Source organism: Mesoplodon densirostris, chromosome 16, assembly GCF_025265405.1.
Source record: "Mesoplodon densirostris isolate mMesDen1 chromosome 16, mMesDen1 primary haplotype, whole genome shotgun sequence".
NCBI classification, from domain to species: Eukaryota; Metazoa; Chordata; class Mammalia; order Artiodactyla; family Ziphiidae; genus Mesoplodon; species Mesoplodon densirostris.
Genome location: NC_082676.1, coordinates 21,648,600 through 21,663,884, shown reverse-complemented (window position 1 = coordinate 21,663,884; position 15,285 = coordinate 21,648,600). Strand labels below are relative to the sequence as shown.

At 51.8% G+C, this 15,285-nt stretch overlaps 3 non-coding genes across 3 annotated transcripts; all 3 read left to right on the top strand.

Moving 5' to 3' along the window:
- The first annotated feature begins 7,392 nt into the window (after positions 1-7,392).
- Positions 7,393-7,526, top strand: LOC132477227 (small nucleolar RNA SNORA71). The gene has a single exon (XR_009530243.1). It is a non-coding gene; the product is annotated as a small nucleolar RNA SNORA71 (small nucleolar RNA).
- A 2,012-nt stretch (positions 7,527-9,538) lies between these two features.
- LOC132477229 (small nucleolar RNA SNORA71) lies at positions 9,539-9,671 on the top strand. The gene has a single exon (XR_009530245.1). It is a non-coding gene; the product is annotated as a small nucleolar RNA SNORA71 (small nucleolar RNA).
- Positions 9,672-11,269: 1,598 nt separating this feature from the next.
- LOC132477225 (small nucleolar RNA SNORA71) lies at positions 11,270-11,403 on the top strand. The gene has a single exon (XR_009530241.1). It is a non-coding gene; the product is annotated as a small nucleolar RNA SNORA71 (small nucleolar RNA).
- Positions 11,404-15,285: the final 3,882 nt, after the last annotated feature.

Genomic DNA, 15,285 nt, shown 5'->3' with positions numbered 1-15,285 from the left:
TTGGGATGACTTGGTAATTTCCAGAAGCAGTCTGAAATTTTGAAAATAACATTCCCTCACCTGTTTTGCTTTTCTGTGTGTGTTCTGTTTGTTGTCACTGATTTGACATTAATTTGTACGAATGGTGACTCTTCCACATGAGGAGCTTTAATTAGCAAAAGCTCTTTTTTTTTTAATATCCGAGTATAGTTGATTAATAATGTGTTAGCTTCAGGTGTACAGCGGAGTGATTCAGTTATACAGATACATATATATATTCTTTTTCAAATTCTTTTTCCATTTAGGTTATTACAGAGTATTGAGCAGAGTCACCCCTGCTATACAGTAGGTCCTTGTTGGTTATCTATTCTAAATATAGCAGTGTGTACATGTCAATCCCAATCTCCCAATCTATACCTCCCCTGCCACCCTTTCCTGCTGGTAACCATAAATTCGTTCTCTAAGTCTGTGAGTGTGTTTCTGTTTTGTAAATAAGTTTGTTTGATCATTTTTTAAAGATTCCGCATGTAAGCAATATCCTATGATATTTGTCTTTGTCTGACTTACTTCGCTCAGTATGACAATATCCAGGTCCATCCATGTTGCTGCAAATGGCATTATTTCATTCTTTTTTTTTTTTTTTTTTTTTTTTTTTTGCAGTACACGGGCCTCTCACTGTTGTGGCCTCTCCTGTTGCAGAGCACAGGCTCCGGACGCGCAGGCTCAGCGGCCATGGCTCACAGGCCCAGCCACTCCGCGGCGGGACCCTCCCAGACCGGAGCATGAACCCGTGTCCCCTGCATCGGCAGGTGGACTCTCAACCACTGCGCCACCAGGGAAGCCCATATAACTGGCTTATTTTACTTAACGTAATATTATTAGGGTTCATCCATGTTGTAGCATTTGTCAGAATTCCCTTCCTTTTTAAGGCTGAATAATATTCCATTGTATGTAGAGACCACATTTTGTTTATCCATTCATCCATCAGTGGGCACTTGAGTAGCTTCTACCTTTTGGCTATCGTGAATAGTACTGCCATGCACATGGGTGGACAAATATCCCTTTAAGACCCTGCGTTCATTTGTTTCGAGGATAAGTGGAATTGTTGGATCCTATGGCAATTCTGTTTTTAATTTTTTGAGCAACCACCATCCTATTTTCCATAGTGGCACACACCATTTTGCATATTTTATCTACTTTGAAGTTGAAAACTTGAAGTTCAGAAGGATTAAGTAGCTTGCTAATGTGTAAAACGTGGTAGAGAAAAATTTCAAGTATGTCTATTGAATTCATTTCCTAGGGCTGCCATAAGAAATTACCACAAACTGGGTAGCTTAAAACAGAAATTTATTCTCTCACTATTCTGGAGGTTAGAAGTCTGAAATCAACATGTCAGCAGGACCATGCTCCCTCTAAAACTCTGGGTGGGGGTCTTCCTTTTCCTAGTGCTTGGTGGTGCCCATCAATCCTGCAGCTGTGTCAATCCAATCTCTGGCATTCTCCTGGGGTGTCTTTCTCCTCACTTACAAGGACACCAGTCATGTGGGATTAATGGTCCTCCGTCCTGCAACATGACCTCATCTTAACTTACATCTTAGTTACATCTGCAAATACTATTCCCACATCAGGTCACTTTCCCAGGTACCAGGTGTTAGGACTTCAACATAACACCTTTTGGGGGTATATAACTTAATCCATAATATCTGTCTTCCTCCAAATTCTGTGATATTTACCATACTTTTGACCTCTTAATGTGATAAACTACTAGACTTCCCAATAGAAAGCCATGCTTGCATTTATGGAACAGAACTTATTTGCTAGTGGTGGATTATTAGACTATAAGCTTGGAGGAAGGCAGACACAATAGGTTTTTTCATTCATCCCTTTGCCTCCAGTCATTATACAAAAACAAAAACAAAAAACAGTATTGGAGGGCTTCCCTGGTGGCGCAGTGGTTGAGAGTCCGCCTGCTGATGCAGGGGACATGGGTTCGTGCCCCGGTCTGGGAAGATCCCACATGCCGCGGAGCGGCTGGGCCCGTGAGCCACGGCCGCTGAGCCTGCGTGTCCGGAGCCTGTGCTCTGCAACGGGAGAGGCCACAACAGTGAGAGGCCCACGTACTGCAAAAAAAAAAACAAACAGTATTGGAAAAGTGGTATAGCTTTTCCAGTGCCTTTATGGGGAAAAATCATTTGAACAGTTGTTTGGGGAATTATTTAGGTGGTAGTTTTTGTTGTTCCTTTCTCAATTTCCTGCCAATCAGGCTGTTGTTGACATCTGTTGGACACACCCACCAGCATAGCGCCCCATAGAGCGGAAGCGCTTATTTACCATGTATTGAATGAATGAATGAATGAATGAATAGAAGGTTCATTGGCTCAGCAGTGCCTCTGCCCCCTTTTTGCTACTACTGTTCTGTCTCGATGACCAGTGGCTCCAAGTGACTGGTGGCTCCTCCTCCCCCTACAGCCTCCTTAAGCCCCCTGTGTCCACTCCTGAAAGAGCCTTGGTCCAGGCAGACCTAATCACCAGCCTCCTCCTGCCTGGGTAGGTCCCCAACACACCCCCTTCTGGCAAAAGACCCACTTGAAACATCCATCCCTTCTGGAGCTTGCAGAGAGTGCACTGCAGTTTTATTTTGTTTTTAACGTCTGCAGACACATTGCTGACTGACAAATAAGGACAAGCCACCGAGCATGGACTGTTATCTGAACGCCAAGAGCAAAGGCTGTCGTAACACATTTATTTCAAGACCTCAGCATGCTGCCCTGTTTGCTGGAATCTCCAGTTATGTAGGCCAGTGTCGTAGATGGGAAAGTCATCTGAGATAAGCCCGCAGTGCCTCGTGCAATGCCAACCTCCCCGCCCTGACCCCCACTGATGGAATACCTCAATAACTGGCCATTTAGGATAAGTTAAGGAAAAGACTTAGGCACTGCGCCAGGAGTGTTGGTGACAGAAACCTAACTTATTCTAAAAAAAAAAAAAAGAATTACATTCTTAGAAAGCTTATGTAACCGAACAAAAGGAAAGGCAGAGGTGGAACTGGGCTTCCAAGATGACAAACACCAGGGACTGAAATTCCACCAGTACTCTCTGTCCTGCATCTCCCCCTCTCTCTGTGTGTGGATTTCTGACTTTACATTTACTCTGTTTCTTGTATATGGGGTGGGGGGGGACATATGCTACATTTGCCCTGAAGTACATCTCCATACATCTTCCACTGTAGGTAGGCAGGATTGCCACATATGGTTGTGCAGGTTGTGTACTGCCCAACTCATGGACGTGCCATTCACATCATAGACTCTGGCTGAAAAGCAGAGACGTTAGGGATACTTGGCTGAACATAGAAAACATGTTTTCCTAGCACATCCTTCTCTCGTCCAGCAGAGTCACCCTACGTTCTACCATCCTGAAGGGAGGGGTTCAAAAATCTCCATTCTAATCCTTAAATGGTGGGCCCTTCTAATGAAGACTCTTGGGAATATCTTTAAAGGGCAACACTTTGGGGAAATTTTTCCACAAGCTTCATGAGGACAAGCAGAAGATAATTAAACCTGAGACAGTGTAACCCGTGCAGGTCCATTAGAATAAGAGAAAGGTTTGCAAGAAGTAGAGGGGCCTTCTGGGAAATGCAGCCCTAACGCCACAATCTTGGAACTCTCAATCCTCAAAGTTACTTTCCAGGCCAAAGGATAGGCCCTTCTACCTTTTCATAGCTGTGGGAGGAGTCACCCATCTCAGAGGTCTCTCATCTCATGGGTGGATTGGGAGGCGTTGAGCGTGCATAGGTGCATAGGTGTTAAGCATGCATAGACTTCAGAGTCTCTGTGGTTTGCCCTGCTTGGGATGCTTGGCCAAGACCCAGCTCCTTCCTGGATGAGCTCACTGGGAAGGCCCTACCCAGTGATGCAGTGGGCAGAGGGTGGGCAACAATGGTGAAAGGAAGAGGAGCCTGAAGGTCATCGAATCTGAGCTGGGTCCTCTGTCAAACATATTGTTCTCCTTGGTCATCACTGACCAAGGCTGCTTCCGCCTGAAACTTACCAATATACTTTTAGGATGTTTAGGTCTACATTACTGAATAAATTAACCTGTAATTTACTTTTCTTTTATTAACCTTTTCTAATTTGGAGGTTATGTGAACTGAGAACTGTTCTCTCTTTATAATCTAGGAGACTGTGTAAGGCCACAAATCTTTGTAGAATTTACCTATTAAGACACCTGGGGGCTTCCCTTCCCTGGTGGCGCAGTGGTTAAGAATCTGCCTGCCAATGCAGGGAACACGGGTTCGAACCCTGGTCCGGGAGGATCCCACATGCCGCGGAGCAACTAAGCCCGTGAGCCACAACTACTGAGCCTGCGCTCTAGAGCCCGCGAGCCACAACTACTGAGCCTGCGTGCTGCAACTACTGAAGCCCGCACGCTGCAACTACTGAAGCCTGTGCGCCTAGAGCATGTACTCTGCAACAAGAGAAGCCACCACAATGAGAAGCCCGCGCACCACAATGAAGAGTAGCCCCTGCTCGCCGCAACTAGAGAAAGCCCGTGCGCAGCAATGAAGACCCAATGCAGCCAAAAAAATAAATCAATAGGGCTTCCCTGGTGGCGCAGTGGTTGAGAGTCCACCTGCCGATGCAGGGGACACGGGTTCGTGCCCCGGTCTAGGAAGATCCCACATGCCACGGAGCGGCTGGGCTTGTGAGCCATGGCCGCTGAGCCTGCGTGTCCGGAGCCTGTGCTCCGCAACGGGAGAGGCCACAACAGTGAGAGGCCCACGTACCGCAAAAAAAAGAAAAAAAAAAAGTCGATAAAATAAACAAATTTAAAAAAATAATAATAAATAAATAAATTTATTTTAAAAAAAGACACCTGGGTATGATGTTTTCTTTGTGGGAGGATTGTTAACTGATTCAATTTTTTAAAGTGTTATGAAATTATTTAGGTTTTCTATTTTTCCTTAAGGCAATTCTGTTAAATATATTCCAGGTATGTGTTCATTTTACCTAAATTTAAAATTTTATGGGCAAAAAGTCAAACATATTGTTCTCTAGCTTTTTACCCTCTGCTGACTGTACAAAGCCCCTTTTCCCATTCCTAAAGTTGTTTGGCTATGTTGCTCTACATGGTTAGGCTCATTTTCTGCCATTTTGGTTTCTACTCATTGTTTTATTGATTTTACTTTATTTGGATCATTTCAATTGCCCTTTTCCTCATTTTTTTAAGCCCTCAGGAACCAAGAGCAGACTGAGACACATGGACTTTTTCTTACATTTCAGAATCAAGTGAGTGCCTCTCCCATTGCAACAATGAGAATTTCTTTCTTCTCTTGTAACATTTAAAGATTCATCTATTACAGGCCATGCAATGAGATGCCCTATCCAGTTTCTAACTTCTTCACATTCCAACACATGGATCCACTCCCCCATCCCTTCCCTCACATCGGCTTGTGCGTCTTCCTTTTCCTCCCTTTCCTGAACATCTTCCCATTCCCCCTTTCTGTTTGAGTCCTTCAAAACCCTGCTAAGGTACACCACCTACAAGAAACCACCTTAATTTGGAAATTGATTGAAGTATGACTCCACTCATAGCTCCACAACTAGCCTCCAAGCTCCTTTAGGATCCCTGCTCTCTCACACTCGAGATACAAAATTAAGGAAGAAAGTATAATTTTCCCAGCTTGGGTCCCACGCCCAACCCTTTCTCAGGAGAGGGCAGGACTCCATAATTGATATTCCCAACAAGACTGAATTCAACAGGAAAAGTGAATGCCACAAGAAAATCAGGGAGAAGGAGTAGACAGGTCAAAACTACAGATGTTCTAGCCATTTAATATTCAGATGGGTGGTTGGGAAGAGGAAAGGATGCTCGGAGACTTGGCAGGTCAGAGTTTCCGTTCTCATCCACAAGGGGGCGCGAAGGAACCGCTTGCGCGGGTTCCGCCCTGGGAGCTGCCGCTCTAGGCTGCCGCGCCTCAACTGCATTTCCGCTGGCGTTCAACCGGCGGACGCTGCGTCCTGCGTCCTAGTGGGAGAGAACCGTGCAGCTTCTTCTCACGTCGTCTCCTATGACCTGTAGCCGACAGTCCCGGCACCCTGGGTGAGTCACTGCGGGGCCGCGCTTCCCAGGGACCCCCGGCGGCCTTCAAGGCCGGTGCTCCGTCTCCCTGCCCCCGACAGGAGGAGAAACAGGCCCGAGGGGGTGGGAAGCTCCGGCCGCAGGTCTCCTCGGAGCCCTTGTCCGCTCCCTGTTCTGAGCCCGTCCTCTCCGCCGCGTGTGGGCCTTTCGGGACTCGTGTCCTCGACAAAGAGGCCTCGGGTCACCGAGCCACCAGCCGGCGCCGCTTCGGAGTGTCAGGTCCCCTGGCCTCACCCGCCCCGTGGGGAGACTTGTGCCCGCTGATGTCGAGAGACCGGTCGGTTGACGCGTGGGCCCGAGGTCCCGCAGGGGGTCGTGCAGAGCCCGTGTGAACCTGGCCCGGGGGGCGCCAGAGCCCCTGATTCACTGCCCATCACCTCCGACTCCAGCGTTTCAGGCCACAAAGCCGCTCGTCGGTTACCGGCCAAATACTCTGGTGACCGTTAGCCCATTTCCCCTTAATAAGCTTTAAGGGAAAGTGTTGAAACGTCCATTTTCCAAACGGGTGTTAGAGCTTTAAAGTGAGGGCGCCCCAGGGCCCCCGAGGGGCAGAGTCTGCCTGCTTCGCACTGAAACCCTTCCGCACCCGTTCCCTGGCCGGGCCCGGCGCTGCTGAAGACCCTCCCTCGAACGGCTTTGCTGCGCCTGCCTCTGCCAGCGCCCCCTTCTCTCCTGCGGGACCCTGAGCCGCATTGCCTGCTGCGCCCCACTGTGTCCAGGGGCTGAGCTGTCCCTTGGGCAAGTGCTGCTCCTGAGGGCCTTGAACTGGGGGCCGTGGCCTTCCTGCCCCGCCGCAGAGGGGTGGTCCCTGGGCTCAGGGGGGTTCTGGGAACAGTCTTGCCAAGCCTTGTGCAGGAGAGTGGGGCTGGGTTTGGGGTCCAGAAAGGCCTGAGTTCAGATCCTGACTCAGCTGCTTGTTAGCCGTGGAACCTCAGGTGAGTTACTTCATTCTCCTGAGCTTTCCTTTCCTTCCAGGGGGAAACAGCAAGCAGTCCGGGAGGGCAGAGGCCTGGTCTGTGTCTTTGAACCCCCAGTGCCTGGCAAGTGGTTAGTAGGTACTTAGTTGGTATTTTGTGGGTGGATGAGTACTTGAGGCATTTTTACGAGAAGTTGGTCTTCCTGTGGCCTCTGTTGATGAGGGGAGGTGGAGTCTTTCCATGAAGTGAGGATAGCGTTGGGGTCCCGGGCTTGGCTGGGCAGCTTTCCCCTGCCTGGGCGGAGAGCCGGCTGCTCACATGGGCTCCTCTGCCTGGCTCTTCTTCTGCCCTTTGTTGCCCCTGCATTTGGAAGTGATCGTGGGCTGGCCGTGCCCTGGTCACTGGTAGTGCCGGCAGAGGAGTTGCTGAAAGCGTTTCCCCGTGTTTGGAGGGTTCACTCCTGTCCCTTCTCAACTCTGGAGCTGTCCCACACGGCCGTCCTCCCGCCGCCTTTACATCTGCTTCCTGGCCCCTGGTGTCTGGCTTACTGAGTGCTGCCCTATGCGAGGCCCAGTGCTAGTTGCAGAGAAGCTTTTAAAAAAGGAAGATAAAGCATGGGCTGTGTCTAAGGAGCTATGGCTGGCTGTGGAACCACTGTTCGGGTAATTTTCACCAAGGGCTTCCCTCCAGGAAGCCAGGTCTGCCTCCCCCTTCTCCGCTTTCCAGGTCCTTAATCAAGCATGTTTCCTGGTGTGATGTAGTGTGGGAAGTGGCTTGATGTGAGATGAGGGCACTAATCATACTTTATGAATATCATTGGTTTTCTTGTTTTTTTGCCTCTCTCTGATCTGATCTCAAGGTCAGTGTCTGAGTTTTGCCTCTCCGCAGGCTCAGTGCCTGGCAGGTGTCCGGTCTCAGCAACTGTGGAACAACTGCCCAGCAGGAAAGAAGGAAAGGACAGACGCATCCCGGTGAGGTGGCGCGGCCCATCGTGTCATGGAGAATCAGGGAAAGACTGCTTGTGAGCCAGCCAGCCAGGGGAGAGATGGGGGCACTTCCTGTGTTTCCTTTTCTTGGAATTGTTCTTCCTGTTGACCAGTATTTATCCCTTGGAGGTTCCTTGGCATGAGATGGAGCCCAGTCCACCAGGGGAGACTTTCCCCATGGCCTGCGGTTATGGTGGCAAGAACCAGAACAGTATTGCACTTGGACAAGGCTTAAATAGACACCAGACCTCACCTCCGCAGGCAGCCTGAGGTGCCTTTACCCTTCCTACCCCACCCCCTGGTCAAGGCCAGACCAGGCCAGGCACGGCCTGTCAGGTGCTGCACACTCCCAGACCTGTCCTGGACTTTTATCCTGTTCAAGATCCAGCTTCCAGAAACTGTACAGTGTCATTAGAGTTTGCACAAAAGATGATCTGAAAAGGCCTCTGCCTCAGATGCAGATGAACTGTTGTCCCATGTGGAGTAATAACTTCCGTCCTGTTCATGAGTGGTGGCGTGGCTCGTGGGTGGTAACAGCAGCCCACGTTTGTGAAGTGGCCGCTCTGCACGTACTCAGCCTGGGCTTCCCAGGGCATGCTGTGGTCAGGTGGGATCTAGGTTACTCATCCAGGGCTTCTCGATTTTTGCAGAGGAGACTCTTTTTTTTTTTTTGCGGTATGCGGGCCTCTCACTGTTGTGGCCTCTCCCGTTGCGGAGCACAGGCTCTGGATGCGCAGGCTCAGCGGCCATGGCTCACGGGCCCAGCCGCTCCGCGGCATATGGGATCCTCCCAGACCGGGGCACGAACCCGTATCCCCTGCATCGGCAGGCGGACTCTCAACCACTTGCGCCACGAGGGAGGCCCTGCAGAGGAGACTCTTGAGAGGTGTCCCCATCCTGTCAAGAAGCAGCTGGACCTCGTGCTGCTGAGGTGAGCTCTGTTCCCTGGAGATCTGGGGCTTTGCCTCCCTCAAGGTGCACGCAGGTCCCGCGGTGGTCTGGGAAGCAGCTAGAGGAGAGACAAGAGTGGCTTCGACCCGGCCCTCACCTTTACCCTCTCTGGGGCCTTTGGGAACACACCTGGTTCCTCTTTATGTGCTTGTTTCTGAGAGCCCCTGGGGAGCCCTTCCTCAGACTGTTTGTTATGTTGGCAGCAGAATGTGTGAACAGAGGCAGGGAAAGGATTTCGGTATGCCCACCTGTACCCAGGTGTCAGTCACTTCTCTGCCTCCTCCTAACTTTGGGACCTTCTCTTATCGCTGGTTTCATCCTCCATAAAGCAGGACTACAATGAGGCCATTTGTCTTCAGATCACCGAGTCCCTGTCTTTTACAACCTAAGAACTCTGCCACTTTTCTTTCAGAGGTGTCCTCCCTTTATCTCTCCCTTCCGGGCCACGTGGAAGGCTTTTTTTGCAGGATTAGAAGCAGATACTGGGTCCTTGTGCTCCGTTAGGCCGACTGCTCCAGGCCTCTGCCATTGGCCTCCTTTTTCAGCAAGCCCTCTGTCCTTTCCTGCCCTTGCACTTGGAAGTGATCACGGGCTGCCCGTGGCCTGCACTTTGGTAGTGCAGGCAGAGGAAACATGGTAGGGTTGTCCTGCATTTGGAGGGGTCACATCCTCACCCTCCAGTTCCGGGAGCTTTCCCATACACTCCTGCTTCTTGCCTGCCACACCTCGGGCCTCCAGGGCCTTGGGGTCTATCGTGTGTGCATTGGTGTCTATCATGCGTGCATTGGTGTCATTGTTGGGGCATTCGCTTCCTGCCCCTGCTGTTGGGAACCAGGCCCTGTGTGCTGCTTAACTTCCCCTTGATGCCCAGTTGCTGTCAGCCGGCCATGGCACGTTCCCGTAAACCTGGCAATGGTGTCCTTTTCCGCCTATCACTGATCAATTACACATTGATCAGCGTTGGCCACCCTGCCATAGGCCATCCACTGTCTCCCTTTTTAGAGTTAACTACTGTTTTTTTAATGAAGAAATAGTGTGTCTGTTCAGGAAATAATAACAGCCAACATACGCAGAACGTTCACTGTCTGGTAACTCTTGCACTAAGTCCTTTCCTGGTGCCTGACATGCTCTGCTGTGAGCAGGGACAAGTCGGGTGCTCATCCTTGGCTTCTTGTCTGTTGCAGATGAGTCCAGTGTGTGCAGAGGTGTCATGGAAGTTGTCATGTCGGGAGTGGTCTAGACCCCAGTGTCCTTGAGGTAAGATCTCTGGTCCATTCTCTGGAGTGTTGGGTCCTCTCATCCGGTAGTCGTGTGTATGTGTTCCCAGGGGCTTTGGGTGAAAATGTAGGGGAGCCGAGAGGTGAGCTGAAGGCAGCATCCACGAGTCCCCAGGTCTGCTCACCACCCCAGCCCTGGGCATCCTGGACCACATCTGGCCCTTCACTGTCTGCAGTGGCTGCTGCAGGGGTGGAGCCTCTAGAGTTCCACTGGGGCGTTGAGAGTTGTGGGGTATCTGTCCTTCCCTGGAGTGTGGGCAGAAGCATGTTGTGATGGAAAACGGGTGGACCTGGGCATCAGAGATTCCTCCCCTGGCTTTGAATCCCCTTCTGCTGCCGTCTTAATCAGTGTCCTATTCAGAACCTTGTTTTCTTCATTTGAAAAACCGAAGCTGTGTTAGAGGTGACTTTGTGGTTCTTAAGACCACATGATTTCTGTAATTTCCAACCGTAATATTTTCCCGTTTTTGTCCAAAGTGACTTCTCTTTTTTTTTTTGAGTGGATTTTTTTCTGTGCTTATTTATTTGTTTGTTTGTTTGTTTGTTTATGGCTGTGTTGGGTCTTTGTTGCTGTGCGCAGGCTCTCTCTAGTTGCGGTGAGCAGGGGCTACCCTTCGTTGTGGTGCGCAGGCTTCTCATTGTCGTGGCTTCTCTTGTTGCGGAGCACGGGCTCTAGGCGCACACGCTTCAGTAGTTGTGGGTTGTGGGCTCTAGAGCGCAGGCTCAGTAGTTGTGGCGCACAGGCTTAGTTGCTCTGCGGCATGTGGGATCTTCCCCGACCAGCGCTCAAACCTGTGTCCCTTGCATTGGCAGGCAGAGTCTTAACCACTGCGCCACCAGGGAAGCCCCAAAGTGACTTCTCTTTGATTCCCTTGGGAGAAGGTTTCTTTTGGGCTTTTGCAGGAAAGAATGGCCACTCCGTGGGTCCTGTGCTTGGCTGGGTGGTTTTCCCAGACTCAAGTCTACCGTATAGGCCACTAGCACTCCCTTCTCTTCCTGGAGCTCTCTCTGCCTTGTACGCACCTGCATTCAAAGGTGACCATGGGCTGTCCGTGCTCTGGTCGTTGATAATGCAGGGAGAGGAATTGTGGAAAGCAATTTCCCGTGTTTGGAGGGTCCACACCTGTCCCTTTCAAATGCTGACGCTTTCACACACTCCTGCTTCTCTCCAGCCTGTGCTTTCCAGCCCTCAGGCACTGGGGGCCGCTGTGTGACAGGCAGTGACAGGAGACTTCCGAGCTCGGCCTGTCTCAGCTTGGCCTCCTGTTAGCAGAGCCAGGCTACGTCTGTGTCAGGTTTAGATACTTTAGGGGTGTAAGGAACCAGGATGAATTACACATAATGAATAAGCCCGATGTTGGGTGGTGTATAGTGGTTGCCGTAAGATTTTCAAAGGGAAGCAGCTTGTTGGAGGTGGCGGACCTGGCCTTTGAAGGAGTGGGATGCGATAGGCTGGAAGAAGGTCTTCGGGGGGAAGGGAGGAACACGAGGACGATTTGAGGCTGGGGTGAGCATGAGCACCTGGGAGTCCGGTGTACAGGCAGTAATGACGGTGCGGGGGACAGCTGCTGGGGGTGGCGGTCCCCACTCCTGCCACAGGGGTAGGGCCGAGTGGGAAGAGCTCCTGAGAGCAAGCTCTCCGGCCGTCTCTCTGCCAGTTACTGCATTTGCTCTGTCGCCGTGAGAAGGCCCATTTTTTGAAGACAGTGTTCATTTTGACTCTTCTCTAGGAGTTTTGAGATTCCTTTTTGAGCCAGGTTTGGTGTGAAAAGCCCGCAGCTCATGCCTGACTAACTGGGGGCACTCTCACGCATGTCAGCTTGAAGGAAGACGAGGTAACGTTGGAGAGTTATCCCTGGTCCTGACCTCCTGCCCCGTGGCCTCCTCATCACTCTGGGGCGCTGCCTTGGAGGAAGCCTCAAGGGATGGAAGTGCTGGCCTCTCAGGATGGTGACCTGGGTCCCAGCTCCCCTGGAGGGGCCTCCTCATGGTGAGTAACTGCCAAGGGGCTAAGTCGGCCTGTGTTTCTGAAATAGAAATTCCAAGCTGCCGGCCTCACGTGACTTCCTCCTTTAGGTGGTTTTGGGGCTGTTCACGGATGCTGGCAGAGCAGAGCGAAGAGGGGTGTTGCCACTGATCGTCACCAGACCTTCGTCTCCTGTTGCCTTAGCACAGTATGGAAGGACTTGGCCCCTGTGAGCGGGGCAGAGGGAAAGTCCTGGGACTCTGGGGACTCGGGATTCAGAACTGGAGACCTTCAGCTGGCTCTGCCCTTCCAGCAGGTGCCACAGAGAACTGGGGACCCAGAAGTCTGCTTTCCTTCCGTCTGGACCAAGTCATCCAGTGGCCTCCGTGTCCCCTTGTCTGCTCATGGTGTAACTTTTTAGAAACGAGTTCCCATTGGAGTCTTATGTGCTGGGCATCGTGTCCTCTCACCCACTTCAATAAACCTTGAAACTGCCTTGCCGCTTTTTATGGTTTTGTTTTCTTTTTTTAATACTTGCTTCCATGTGCACAGCTGGGTATAGAGACAGTGGGCCACAGGGACAGGTCTTCCAGGTTTCAGTCATTGAGACTTTCCACTTAGCACACTCCTGAGGCCTGACCTAGGGATGGGGGATGGGATGTAGAATTGACATGGTGTTGAATAATCCCAAGTGCTTCTGGGGGCTCAGGTTTAGCAGAGACGGGAATTGTTGGCAGAGGGATGTTTGCTCCAGGGCTTTGGAAGAGAGGATGAGGGTGTGGTGGACGTAGAGACAGTCGGGCTGAAGTCCTCGAGGAAGGCAGGAGAGCCTTGGGCTATGGGGGTGAAAGTACACGGGGTGAATTTGGGGAGATGGTTTGGAGCAGGGCTGGGAGAGGGATGTATGAGGAACAGCTGCCCTCGGGAGAACTCTGGCGGTGTGGTGGGCAAAGGCCAGGTGTTGGGGTTACTGGTACAGTAACAATGACGGCAGTGGTGCGCTTCACCACCCGCTGGGTACATGGCACTCTGCTCACCTTTCAGGTGTCGTCCACACAGGGGAAGTCTCCCAAAGGCCCTGGTGAGAAGGGAGGAGTTCTCTGTCCATTCCTTCCAGTGACGTTGAATCACCTTGACTGGGGCTGAAGTAGAAACCAGGTGGTCAGGCCCACCTATGTGAGGTCAGCAAATTGATGGCTTCTGCCAGTGGGAGGCATTTTTGGGCCTGGAGGGTCCACGCTGCCGGGCAGCCGTAGCAGAGGTCCTTGTTTCTGCCGTTCCCCTCTCCTCAGTACCTGCCCAAGGGCCACGTGAAGTCTCCCATTTGCTCTCTTGAAGACCCCCCACCTGCTCTGACTCCTCTCTGGGCCAGTTTCATCCCACCGTGGCCCTAGTCCTCTAGTGAAAAAGGAGCACATGTCCGCCCACTTAGCCAAAGCCCCGCTGCTGGTTGTTGCCTCGACACTTGGAGCCCTCTTTCTTTAACACAGACTGTCCCCTCATTGCTGAGCAACTTCCTGTCAGCTTTTGGTACCAGTATCTGTGCCCCATTCCCCTGCCCTTTATTCAGTTTATTCTTTCATGGTTTTCTGGACCCCCCCCACCTCAATCCTATAGCCTGGGGGTCCCTGATGCCATTTTGTCTGTGTTCTGTAGGAGGGGGCGGCGATGGAGCACTGGAGAGGGGAGAGGCGCGAGGTGCTATGGTTGGTGAAATGGGGGAGGGGAGGGGAGGGGAGTCACAAGCCTACGGAGGCGTGATCTCTGAGGAGGCGTGATCTCTGACCGTGGCTTGGCCCAAGGGCACCAAAATTTCCTTCGTAATTCGCCAGACTGGTCACTTTCCGGAGGTGTCACTCATTCCTCGCCCAGTTTCCGTGGCATCCTGGTATAATGACTGGAGGTGGGAGTGGGTGAAGTAATGCATTAGAAGTGCAGGTTGCACCACCCCGCCTGCCCGCCCCGCTTGTAACACTCGGTAGAGGACAGCGCTTCCTGATCATTAACCTGTTCACTTTCAGATTATAAATGACGCTCGCCCCTGACCCAGCCTCTGAAGTCTGCCCTCCCCTGCCCTCTGCTACCCTCGCCCACCTGACCCTCAGCCCCAGCTTAGGCTTCCCACTCGCCAGGGTAGACACGCAGGGCCCTCCCCTGTGATCATGGTCTACTGTCCACCCGCATCTCACACATCATGCCCCACAAGCACCATAGGCCCCAGCCATGCTAGCACGTAAGGTTCCTGACCATGCTGCCCTTTTCCTGGCCTGCGTTTTGTGTGCCTGGAACGCCCCTTCCATTTCAGATGCTCGCCTGACTCCGCTTGTGTCACTTCTGTAGGAAGCCTTCACCGGCTAAACCTCCACCCAGACTGGATCCCCTGCCCTTCCTTTCATTCACATCAAGTTCAATTTTGGGTAGGCACAATTCTAGGAAATGATAAATAGAAGAAGGCAAAAGAGCCAAAACCCCTGCCTTTATGGTGCTTCCATTTTAGAGGACAGGGACATACCATAAACAGTACTGAAACGTCTAGTGTGCTAGACAAGGACTGAGAAGAAAACTAGTCAAGCAGAGAAACAGGACAGGAAGTCTGGGGGCAAGCAGGGGGCGTGGCCTTTGAATCTGTAGTTGGAGAAGGCCTCACCTAGGAGGTGTGATTTGAGTAGAGGGAGGAGCTCTCACCTCTGGGCGTTCATGGCAGCCTGTGCAGTCTCCATCACGGCACGGACCAGCGATGGGAGGAATCTTCCCTCTGGGATACCAGGCCCAGGGAACTGGGGGGACGAGACACCTTTGAGGCCTCTGCAGGGCGACGGCTAGTTAGCAACGTCTGCCATGTGGTGAGGGCAGCAGCCGAATCAAGTTGGGATTAGCTAGTCAGACCAGGCTGTGCACGTCTGGAGGGCAGGCTCTGCATTGTCAGCGCGCAGCCCCTCGCCCCACCCCCCGACCACAGCTCGGTGGACTCGGTGCCATCACCCATGGGCAGGCCTAACCCCCGACCTTGGTCTAGGACCAAGAACAGTGCTAACCAAGCCAGGCATGTTTTCCTCTTGGGGAGTTCTTAG